The sequence below is a fragment of the Meriones unguiculatus genome (genome assembly GCF_030254825.1).
Source record: "Meriones unguiculatus strain TT.TT164.6M chromosome 13 unlocalized genomic scaffold, Bangor_MerUng_6.1 Chr13_unordered_Scaffold_33, whole genome shotgun sequence".
In the NCBI taxonomy this organism is placed as follows: domain Eukaryota; kingdom Metazoa; phylum Chordata; class Mammalia; order Rodentia; family Muridae; genus Meriones; species Meriones unguiculatus.
Window position 1 is genome coordinate 4,013,899 of NW_026843645.1, and position 12,470 is coordinate 4,026,368.

Consider the following 12,470-nt stretch of genomic DNA (forward strand, 5'->3'; position numbering starts at 1 on the left):
TGAAATAAAAATAAATACACCTGTGTAAAATAGTGTTTGGGGAATGACTTCAGAAATGACTGAGATGTTATGAGTACTTGATACACTTATGGAGGACTCTGATTCAGTCATAGTAGCCACTTTTTGGATTACCATACCATTTAACACCAGTTCTAGGGGTCCTCCTCTCCCCTCTGCACACACCAAGCATACCTGTGGTACACAAAAAAACAAGTAGGCAAAACACTCATAAACACAAAATAAAAATACAAAATTTTTTTATAAAAATGTAAAAAGTAATAACTTATAGAAAAGTGCTTCTATAAGTTTTCAGACTAAATAGTTAATTTGAGTTTCCTGGGTAAGGTAAGGCAGTGAAGGAAAAGAAGTTAAACTAGCATAAAAAAAGGAGGAAAACACAAGTCCTATCAGGCAGTAAAAAATTACTCATTATAGGAGGAAATGTAATTTTGGTGCAGGTAGTTGGGCTGAACTGTCTCACTCATAGACTTCCATGTTTGGGGAAGGGTCTTCAGATCCTTCTTTCCAAACTCCAGGTAGGTGAGAGGCTGCCTGGCACTAATAGAGGCAGAGTAACAGAAATCATTAGCATGAAGTCCACTGGTTTCTACTGAAGGAAAGATTCTGCCTTCATTCCAGCCATCACCAAGTAGAAATTCCATGTGGTTGCAATATATTAAATTGAGGTCTATGGCTAGATGCTGTAAAGAGAATCTATTGTTCTAAACCATGAAATTAGCAACCATTGACAGAGGGAGGAGTACTCTTCCCCAGGAATTACTCAAAACCAAATATTCAACTGTGTGAATGTGTACATGTATGAATGATAACTCCTGGAAAGAGCTATATCTGCAAAGACTGGCTATAAAAACTTCATTGATGATTTTAACCTTTGGCTACCTGAGGTCTGACTTTGGATCCTAGTCCTTTAGCCAGGCTGCATTGTCTGGCCTCAGTGGGAGAGGATGATCCTGGTCTTGTAGAGACTTAATATCCCAGGGCTGGCTGATGCCTATGTGGAACCTTCTGCTGCTGTGTAGAGGAGAAGGGAAAATGGGGGAAAGTGTGTGTGAGAGGAGGGACTGGAGGATAATGGGAGGGCTTCTATCAGAATGTAAAATTAATAAATATATAAATTAATGGAGAAAAACTTGTAGCTTATATATAAGCTATATATAAGATTTATATAAATTTTAAGATTTCTAAGAATATTTTTTATACATTCTATGACTCAGGATTTGTAAATTCTTGGGTGTGGTTTAAAACTCTGTAAAGTCATCAACAAAATGTCAGGTTAAAAATTGTAAGAAAAAAGATTAATAGCTAAAAAATACAACATGCTTGTGTATGATGTGCATTCAATTAATATTTATAATATTTATAATATATATATTATATATAATATATATATAATTTTATATATATAATATATTATATATATATAATATATATATTATATATATTTATAATATATATAATATTTATAATATTTAGTTAGCTAGGCTAACTAAAAGGCAGAGAGACACCACCCAAATCAACAAAATCAGAAATGAAAAGGGGGATATAACTACAGACACTGAGGAAATCCAAACAATCATTAGGACTTACTTAAAAAGTCTATATGCCACAAAATTTGAAAATCTAAATGAAATGGACAATTTTCTTGATCGATTTGACTTACCAATGCTGAACCAGGACCAGGTAAATCAACTAAATAGACCTATATCCCCCAAAGAAATAGAAGCGGTCATCAAAAGTCTCCCATCCAAAAAAAGCCCAGGACCAGATGGCTTCAGCGCAGAATTCTACCAGACCTTCAAAGAAGAGCTAACACCAATTCTCTTCAAACTATTCCACAAAATAGAAACAGAAGGAATATTACCAAATTCATTCTATGAAGCCACAGTCACCTTGGTACCTAAACCTCACAAAGACTCAACAAGAAAGAGAATTTCCAGCCAATCTCCCTTATGAACATTGATGCAAAAATACTTAATAAAATACTTGCAAACCGAATCCAAGAACACATCAAAGATATTATCCACTATGACCAAGTAGGCTTCATCCCAGGTATGCAGGGGTGGTTCAATATACGGAAATCCATCAATGTGATCCACCATATTAACAAACTGAAAGAAAAAAACCACATGATAATCTCCCTAGATGCTGAAAAAGCCTTTGACAAAATCCAACATCCATTCATGTTCAAAGTATTGGAGAGATCAGGGATACAAGGCACATATCTAAACATAGTAAAGACGATATACAGCAAGCCTATAGCCAACATCAAACTGAATGGAGAGAAACTTAAAGCAATCCCACTGAAATCAGGGACAAGACAAGGCTGCCCACTCTCTCCATATCTCTTCAACATAGTGTTGGAAGTCCTTGCTAGAGCAATAAGACAGTTGAAGGAGATCAAGGGCATACAAATTGGAAAGGAAGAAGTCAAATTATCACTATTTGCAGATGATATGATAGTATACGTGAGTGACCCCAAAAACTCTACCAGGGAACTCCTACAGCTGATAAACACCTTCAGCAAAGTGGCAGGATACAAAATTAACTCAAAAAAATCAGTAGCCCTCCTGTATACAAAAGACAAAAGGGCTGAGAAAGAAATTAAGGAAACAACACCCTTCACAATAGCCACAAATGACATAAGGTACCTCGGAGTAACCCTAACCAAGGAAGTCAAAGACTTGTATGAAAAAAATTTCAAATCTCTGAAGAAAGAATTAGAAGAAGATATGAGAAGATGGAAAGATCTCCCATGCTCATGGCTTGGTAGGATTAACATAGTAAAAATGGCCATCTTACCAAAAGCAATCTACAGATTCAATGCAATGCCCATCAAATTACCAACACAATTCTTTACAGACCTGGAAAGGAAAATTCTCAACTTCATATGGAATAACAAGAAACCCAGAATTGCTAAAACAATCCTCTACAATAAAAGATCTTCTGGAGGTATCTCCATCCCTGATCTTAAGTTGTACTATAGAGCAACAGTTTTAAAAACTGCATGGTACTGGCATAGAAACAGAATGGTGGATCAATGGAACCGAACAGAGGACCCAGAAATAAACCCACACACTTATGGACACCTGATCTTTGACAAAGACGCCAAAACCATACAATGGAAAAAAGATAGCATCTTCAACAAATGGTGCTGGTCTAACTGGATGTCTACATGTAGAAAAATGAAAATAGATCCATACTTGTCACCCTGCACAAAACTGAAGTCCAAGTGGATCAAAGACCTCAACATAAAACCAGACACATTAAATCGGCTTGAAAAAAAAGTGGGAAATACCCTAGAACTCATTGGTACAGGGGGAAACTTCCTGAACAGAACACCAACAGCACAGGCTCTAAGAGCAACAACCAATAAATGGGACCTCATGAAACTGAAAAGCTTCTGTAAAGCAAAGGACACCGTCATCAAAACAAAGCGACCACCTACAGATTGGGAAAGAATCTTCACCAACCCTTTATCTGACAGAGGACTCATATCCAGTATATATAAAGAACTAAAGAAGCTGAAAAGCAGCAAACCAAGTAATCCATTTAAAAAATGGGGAACAGAGCTAAACAGAGAATTCTCTGTAGAGGAATACCGAATGGCCGAGAACCACTTAAAGAAATGCTCAACCTCATTAGCCATTAGGGAAATGCAAATCAAAACAACCCTGAGATTTCACCTTACACCCATGAGAATGGCCAAGATCAAAAACTCAAGTGACAACACATGCTGGAGAGGTTGTGGAGAAAGGGGAACCCTTCTCCACTGCTGGTGGGAATGTAAACTTGTACAACCACTCTGGAAATCAATCTGGCGCTTTCTCAGACAACTAGGAATAGCGCTTCCTCAAGATCCAGCCATACCACTACTGGGCATATATCCAAAAGAGGCTCAAGTACACAAAAAGGACATTTGCTCAACCATGTTTGTAGCAGCTTTATTTGTAATAGCCAGAAGCTGGAAACAACCCAGATGCCCCTCAACTGAAGAATGGATGCAGAAAATGTGGTACATCTACACAATGGAATATTACTCAGCAATGAAAAATAAGGAAATCATGAAATTTGCAGGTAAATGGTGGGATCTGGAAAGGATCATCCTGAGTGAGTTGTCTCAGAAGCAAAAAGACACACATGGTATATACTCACTCATATAGACATACAACATAGGACAAACCCACTAAAACCTGTGCATCTAAAGAAACTAAGCAAGAGAGAGGACCCTAACTAAAACGTCCAATCCCCATCCAGAAAGGCAAAGAGGAAGGACATCAGAAGAAGAAGAAGAAAACAGGAAACAACCTAGGAACCTACCACAGAGGGCCTCTGAAAGCCTCTGCCCTTCAGACTATCAAAGCAGATGCTGAGCCTGATGGGCAACTGTTGGGCAGAGTGAACGGAATTTTAGGTAAGAACTGGGAAATAGTAAGAGCTGGAGAGGACAGGGTCTCCACAAGGAGAGCAACAGAACAAGAAAATTTGAACATAGGGAACTTCCCAGAGACTCATACTCCAACCAAGGACTATTCATGGAGATAACCTAGAACCCCTGCACAGATGTAGCCCAGGGCAGTTCAGAGTCCAATTGGGTTACATAGTAATGTGAAGAGGGACTGCCTCTGACATACTCTGATTGGCCTGCTCTTTGATCACCTCCCTCTGGGGGGGGGAGCAGCCTTACCAGGCCACAGTAGAGGACAATACAGCCACTTTTGATGTGAACTGACAGACTAAGATCAGAAAGGAGAGGAGAACCTCCCCTATTAGTGGACTTGGGGAGTGGCATGCAAGCAGAGGGAGGAGGGAGGGTGGGATTGGGAGGGGAGGAGGGAGGGGCTTATGGGGGGATGCAGAATGAATAAAGTGTAATTGATGAAAAATTTAAGAAAAAAGGGAAAAAATAATTTAAGAACCTTAAATGACTTTCAAAATTGGAGGAAAACATGGAGTTAGTCAATTGGCATGGAGCATGTCTCGCCCCTGGGGGCAATGGTCTCCTGAACCTACTCAGACCTCGGACACCACCACTGCTAGTTCTAGAACTGACGCAGGATGTTCCAACGAGGGGTTAAGGCTTCTCATAATATTTCCTATAAGCCCACACCTGTTTGTCTATATCTCCCATTTTTATTCATTATTAGCCAGATAGAGCCAAGTAATTGTGGTAATGATACTTGCTTTTTTGCCCAATGCTGGAATGCTAGTAAAGTTAGGTATGCCCTGGTTACTCGCATGCCTCACTGGGTGCCTATGCCCATTGATGCCCCTCACGCTATGACTCTCTTCAGACAGAAAAGGGATCTTGGAACTACAGCCACCATTGTTACTACCATCTCATTGACGGCTGTTGGAGCTACCACCAGGGCATTAGCCATGAGTCATACTGGGCAGACTGCTCAGACCCTGAATAATCATTTAGCCAATGTAGCTCATGCCTTAGTTGTACATAAAGGAATTAATGCTCAACTAAAAGGAAGCTTGATGGTGTTCAATCAGAGGATTGACCTCTTGCAGGAGCAAATTGATACCCTATGGCAAATCGCTCAACCTGGCTGTCAATGAAAGTATGCTGGACTTTGTGTCACTAGCATACAACATGAGAATTTCTCCTGCGCTGCAAATCTGTCTAAACAATTGTTGAGCTATATTTTAGGTAATTGGACTGGAGAATTCGATACTACGATGGAGCAGCTGAGAGTGGCCATTGTCACAGTAAATTCTACCGGAGTGGACGCAGGACTAGCCACAGGATTATCAACATGGATTGCTGCAGCCATGAATCATCTGAAGGAATGGGTGGGCATGGGAGTGTTAGCAGGCCTTCTGGTGTTGGTCTCCTTGGTTTGCCTGTGGTATATATGCAAGATTAGAGTCTCACAACAGTGTGATGCAGCCATGATCATTCAGGCCTTTACAGCCATTGAAGCAGGACATTCTCCCCAAGCATGGTTGGATACCATAAAAAGCTAAAATGATACGCTCAGGATGCGAGGCTAAGCACTGCACTCAGGGTCAGCCGCTTTGGACCCAGAGAAGAGCATGTCTGATTGCATGCGGGTTGATGCCCCAGGTCCCGCCTCTGAGAAAAAGGTATTGGACGGGTCTGATGCTCTTTGGGTGGATGACACCTAAATGAACATCTGTACAAAGTCCCAATTTATTTCTAATATCAGAGATCAGACCTCTACTCTTGCCTGATGCATCTAAAACAAAAAGGGGGAACTGTAGAGAGCTGCGGAATGCTATGCCTTAAAGATGGAGCTGGTTTCCTCCTTCCACCTTCCCGATGGTGAGTGCTCTCTGTCACGAACAACTCCACATTTGGCTAAGGCCGAGGATCTGGCTTGCTTCTATGTATGTGGACCTATCTGCGTTGCCCCCGTGGCACGCCTGGGTTGGCTACCCAGAGGCTATTTAAGCTGTGGGCTGGCTTTCCCCGGGGTCCGAGGATTGTTCAATGTTCCTGAATAAACTGCATTGAAAAAAAAAATAAATAAACGTGTGAGAACATAGTGTATATGTTACAGGAATACAATTTCTATTTCTGGAAAATAGAACTTACTAACATCAAATGTTTGACAATGGTTTATAAATTTCTAAGGTCATAAATATCTATTCAGGTTAACAGAGACTGACTTAGAGATGTATGTCTAAGTTTTTAAGTGTCTAAAAACACACATATATCTCTACTAACTGTGTTCAAAATGAGGCTTGTAAAAACCTAGGTAAGGAAAAACAGACGTTAAATAACTAAGTTATGTTTTATAAATAAGGTCTATTGGAGGTTGTTCTGATGTGTGTTACTGGCACTCAAGGTCTGTTACAACTATCTTAGTTTTGAAAACCTGCCTAAGACATACCTGATTGTTTGATTAAATGTCCTATATCTGGGCAGGGCAGAATGGGTTAGGCATGGCAAAGATTCTGGGGCTTTTGGGAAAGGAGAATCATAAGACAGATGGTCGGGAAGTGAGGAGGAAGAAGGATGCCATGATGGGTTGTTGTGAAGAAAAGAACATGTGGGCTGAGGAAGGACTCTAATAATGGCACGAAAAGGCTCATATGTAGAATGCTACTATGTACCATGGAATTATAGATTGAAGGTGGACCAGATGAGGAGGATTAAGGTGGAAGGCATTGGATGAGGGCTGGGAGATGAATGGTGAGGTTATTGAGGCAGCATATGTGAAATATCTGTCTGGCCCAAAAGAAATAAGGCAAATATAAAATCTAACCAGTATCTGAGTCTGATTTGTGATACTGGGTTAAATAATACCACAGTGATAGTGTTATTGCAAATAATAATAAATAGTATAGAGCCCAACAATCATTTTTTTAATTTTCTGCAACAAAGGTCTATAAATTCCTAAGTTCTATCTAGGATACCAGAATTTTACATGAAGATGTAAATATAACCTCTCTGTCTTTTCTTAGTATGTTAGCGTTTAACTATCTGGACAAACTGAGTCATATAAGAAACTAATATTCTGTACGATACACTACAAATGGATCTGGAAAGTGACATTCCTAGTCTTTCTGTGAACTCTATGTTTTAAGGTTCTTTTTTGTTGTAAAAAATCTTTACCTAAATCTTCATATCAAAATGTTAAGGCTCAAACTTACCATGGGCAAAAGTGCAAAAGTCTAATCTTAAAAGCTGTGAGCTTGTTGAAAACTGTAAAAGATAATTAATATTACGGATAATGGTCAGACACCTTACAGATGACCAAATACTTTAATATGTTCAAAGGTAGGCCTGTCATCATGCACAGTATAAACATAATGCCTACACAGAGATAAAAGTGTCTGTGTGTCCAATCAAGGACAAACCTTACACAAGTAACTAAATATCCATGAAGTTTATTTAATATAAAATATGGTTAATAAATTAGATGTTGTTCCCCAAACCCTTCAGAGAGTTCTTCTAAATACGGATTTAAGAAACCTAAAGAAAAAGTCTCCCTCTAGTAGACAAAAATATACACTTCCAGTCATAAGCTAAGGCAATTCACAAATACTATGGACAGAAATGGCCTTTGTCTTGATCATATTTGAACTGTAGTAATGCTGACAATTGAACCAAGAATTGACATATGCTTCATTATATCTCTGACCAACCTCTGAACACTGTTGAGATGAATACCCTAATCTCCCTGGCCAAGACAGGTTAGTTTTCTCAAGTTCCTCTTCCATAAGACATCTCTCAGACTTTACGAGTCTGGTGCTTGAAAGCTGTTGATTCCCTATGTTGCAGCTGAAGTCTTAATGTTGTTTGGGTGACATCCAAAGAACCTCTGCTCACCACAAAGTATTTGAACACCATGGAGGAACCTAGACTGGGTTCTTTTTGACTGATACAGAGGCCATTTGGTTTTATACTACTTACTCAATTTAACCCTCTCAGATCTCTGGTGGTGTTGACAGCAAGTTGTCACTATAGAAGTTGAACAGCAACCAGGAAACCCTAGGCAGATCTTCAAAATGAGGCTGCAAATGCATGGTCAGTCTATACTATATGTGACAATCAATCCTTGTTCTTTCTACAGCTAGTAGGTCACCTGCTGAAGGAAGCATTATGCCAGAAAGATTTGCCTTACTGACAGGCATCACAGTGAACAACATAATCACACAAAAATAGATACATATGAAAGTCAAACTAAAGCTATTATGTAATTAATATCCATCAATTTAATTGTTAGAATTTTATTTAAAACAACGTGCTTTTCAAGCACTGCTCAATTAACAGAGTCTCCTGGTAAAGGTTTGGGGGGGAACAAAGTCTTTAAACCTGACATGAAATTAATGGTGGGCTCTTTGACCTCCCCATCTCCAAAGGGTGGAGCAGCCCTGCTAGGCCACAGAGGAGGACTTTGGAGCCAGTCCTGAAGATACCTGATAAAAAAGGGTCAGATGAAAGAGGAGGTCCTTCCTTATCAGTGGACTTGGAAAGGGACAGAGAGGAGATAAGGGAGGAAGAGTGGAATTGGGAGGGAAAGGGAGAGCGGGGTACAGCTGGGACACAAAGTTAATAAAATGAAACTAATAATAAAAAATAAATAAATATAATAATCAAAAACTTCACACAAATTTTTACTGTCTAAGACAGTGAATGGTGGTACCTAAATGCAAGTTGTGAATATCTGAGACAGTGGTTTAAGGTATGAGAAAATGAGAATTTATGATTTCAAAATGTCAACGTTTTAAAATATTAATCAGTGGAGTTCTGATATCCTATGGAAACCACCTGATGAAAGATGTGGTTCCTGTTTTCATAGTTACAGAATCTCATTTTAATGTCCTATCATTGTTTTAAAGACACAGTACTTCCCATTATGCAGAAATCTTATCTGTCATTACATATATATAGACAGAGGTAAGTCTGTTCACTTTTCATGACTTTAATCCAGAACCATCCTTTTTTGATCTCCAAGCTTTAGGTATATCTGTAAATCATGAATCTATCACAGCTGTTTACAGACACTTGCTTTTCCTACAGTGAGGATTACAGTGTGTGTTCTGGATGGTGTTCATATTAATATATTTGAAATGTTCATCTCCTTAAGTAAAGTTTTAAAACATATTTTAAAATTCAAGCAATTGAGACTTAATCCCCCTAACACAGGTCAAACAGATTCTAGATTAAGACTTCTGACAATTAATAATTCATTCTTTCTGTCTCTTTCCTATCTCTGAGGAGGGATTCTTTTCTTTCTCTGGTCTTGGGACTCTTTCTACCTCCTGCTGTAGGGGGCTAATGAACTATAGTTTCTCCCTCTTTTGAAAGCATTCGTAAGAGTACTTAACTTGAAAAATAAATCAGGCAACCTAGGATTTTTTCTCTTCACATGCTCTATAACAATACAACTACAAGTTAAACAGGCTTATAGGTTTGTTTCCTCCTCACAGAGAGGTGCATAGAATGAGCCTTCCAGAAGATACTTCTCAGTAAAGTATCATCCTAAGCCAGAATCATTACTCAAGTGAACAAATATGCCAAGTATACCATGAATGGAAAAACAGGAAATATGGAAAACCCAAATGACTCCTCCATAATATCATACATAACCAACAAATGAACACAAATGTACTCAGAGAGATAAAGTGGCCAATGAATACTTCAGAAAGTAAAGAGGTGAGTAACCCAAAGGAAGATGAAATCAAACAGTGAATTTGACTGGGCATTGAGACAAGAATCAACAGTGCACAGGAGAACTTGGATGAGGGATCAAAAAGAATAATATAAATAAAACATTCAGTACCAAAAAAAGAGAAATCCTAAGACAAAATTCAATTTCTAGAGCAGGAGAAGGACAAATGTTAATATTGAAATGAAAACCACTAAGCCCCCAATCACACCACAAGGCACTGTTTCCAGCAGAACTAAGTAGACAACAGAATATCATGCATGAAGGACATGACTTTCAGAGCATTGCATTAAAGTATCAGTGAGAAATAAATAAGCCATAACTATGACTGCAGTGTCCAAACTCTGAGACACTTTAAAGAAACTAATGCCAGAGAATGTGAAACAGTAGATGCTCAGATTTGTATTAAGGAGGTGGAGATACTCAACTTCATTTTAGCTGAAATCTCCAAATCTGGGGAAATAAACATTCAAGCAAAAGATACTTAAATGCCCAAATAAAGGTGCACAGAGAAGAAAATTACCTTGACATATTAGAGTCAATGCGTTAAAAATATATAAGCCTGATCACGGAATTCTACAATGAAGCAAACATAAAAGGTGGTGGATTCTCTCATTGATTTCTTCCTCTCTTGACATAGAAGGAAGAGAAATATAAATATTTGTAGATGTGTAATGAAGGAGGACAGTTTGAAACTTTCTTTTACATTTCTCTGTAAGTAGTTCAATATTGTAAAAGAAATTATATGTTCACAGAAGAGCAGGCACTGTCTTCTAGCCACAACACCAAATGCACATTCACACAAATACTCACAGAAAGACGTTCCATAGCAGACTTGGTTCGCTGTCAAAATTATTCATGAAGTTGATGTGTGCTTCTACTGTGGTGTAAATTGGGATAAATGCACCTAGGATTATGTCTGCCTTCATGTATGTGTTGGGCTGCTGCCAGTAATCAAAACAACTGTGGTGAGTCCCCTCCATTGATGTAAATGGAGATTGCAGGAGTAGTAAGAGACATAGCAAAGGAAAGGACATGTCAGGGTCTTCACAACACAGAGACAATGCACTGCATCTATGTTGATCCAAGGAGATTATTTGCTTCGGTCATGCAGCAGGCTCAGACCTCAACCTTGTCCAAGAAGTCTTTGTATGCTACAGCTGCTTCCTACTGTTACTTCAGGTTCTGAGTCTGTGTACAACCAAGGGGTCTCATGACAAACCCACTCACAAACTGAAGCAAAGTCCAGACATTAGGATGTGGGTCACAGTGCTGAGATATTTCTGTAATTGTAACCAGAGTCACTCGAAATTTCCTGGCTTTTCATTGTTGTATTTTCCTCTCCTACCTGTGTTCTGGGGATCCCATAACCCTGGGGCTCTGCACCTGCATACTCGATGTGGATGAAAACATGTTTGATTCTTTCTTTTTTCCCCAACCTCCATGATTTCATCATGGTCCACAGTGACTTCGGAGAGTCCCATAATCTGAAACAGAATTGTAGGTCATCTAAAACTACCTTTTTTGTTGTGGATTGCTGTTGTGAAGGTAGTTCGAACAGGTGATTTTTAAAACAATAACTGTATTCCACAAAACTGCACTTAAAATATTTCAAGATTGGCAACTGGTGGTGTCAGTCTCTTGTGTCTGCCATTCAAAAGCACAATAGCCTTGTATCTATCTTGACTCCATTATCTATTGTCTTCTCTTTTCACCAATAATTATTTTTAAAGATTAAAGATATTACAGTCAAGTACACATGATCATTTCCTATGTCACCCATTCATAATATTAAGATACTCAAACATTAATCTCACAATCTGTGTTCTGCTAATAGCACACTCATGTACTCCACAATTACATTTTTTAAATAAATCCAGTGTTGAATTTTGAAGCACCAAAACAATCCAAAAATCACAAAAGCCCAGGAAAACATGATCTTTATTTGAATTATGCATCAAAAACTGACCATTCTGGGACAAAAGCACAAATTTGGGTATTGACTGATTTTCTGAACATTCCTCATAGTAAATATGGAAGCTGATGACAAAAATCTTACTGCATTCAGGCCACTACTGATTAATTAGGGTCCCAGAACAGACTTTGTAGCTGAACTACAATGTTAAAGTAAAATTGTACAGCATTTTTATAGGATTAAAATACAAATCAAGGGGGAGCAGGGAAGGCTGTAGCATTTTCCAGTCATATTTTGAAAGAGAGCTTTGATCAAGAAAATAAACATTGGTGACAGAGCCCTATCCAGGACACATGCTTTTTGAGTTCTTGACTAAGCTTTTGCAA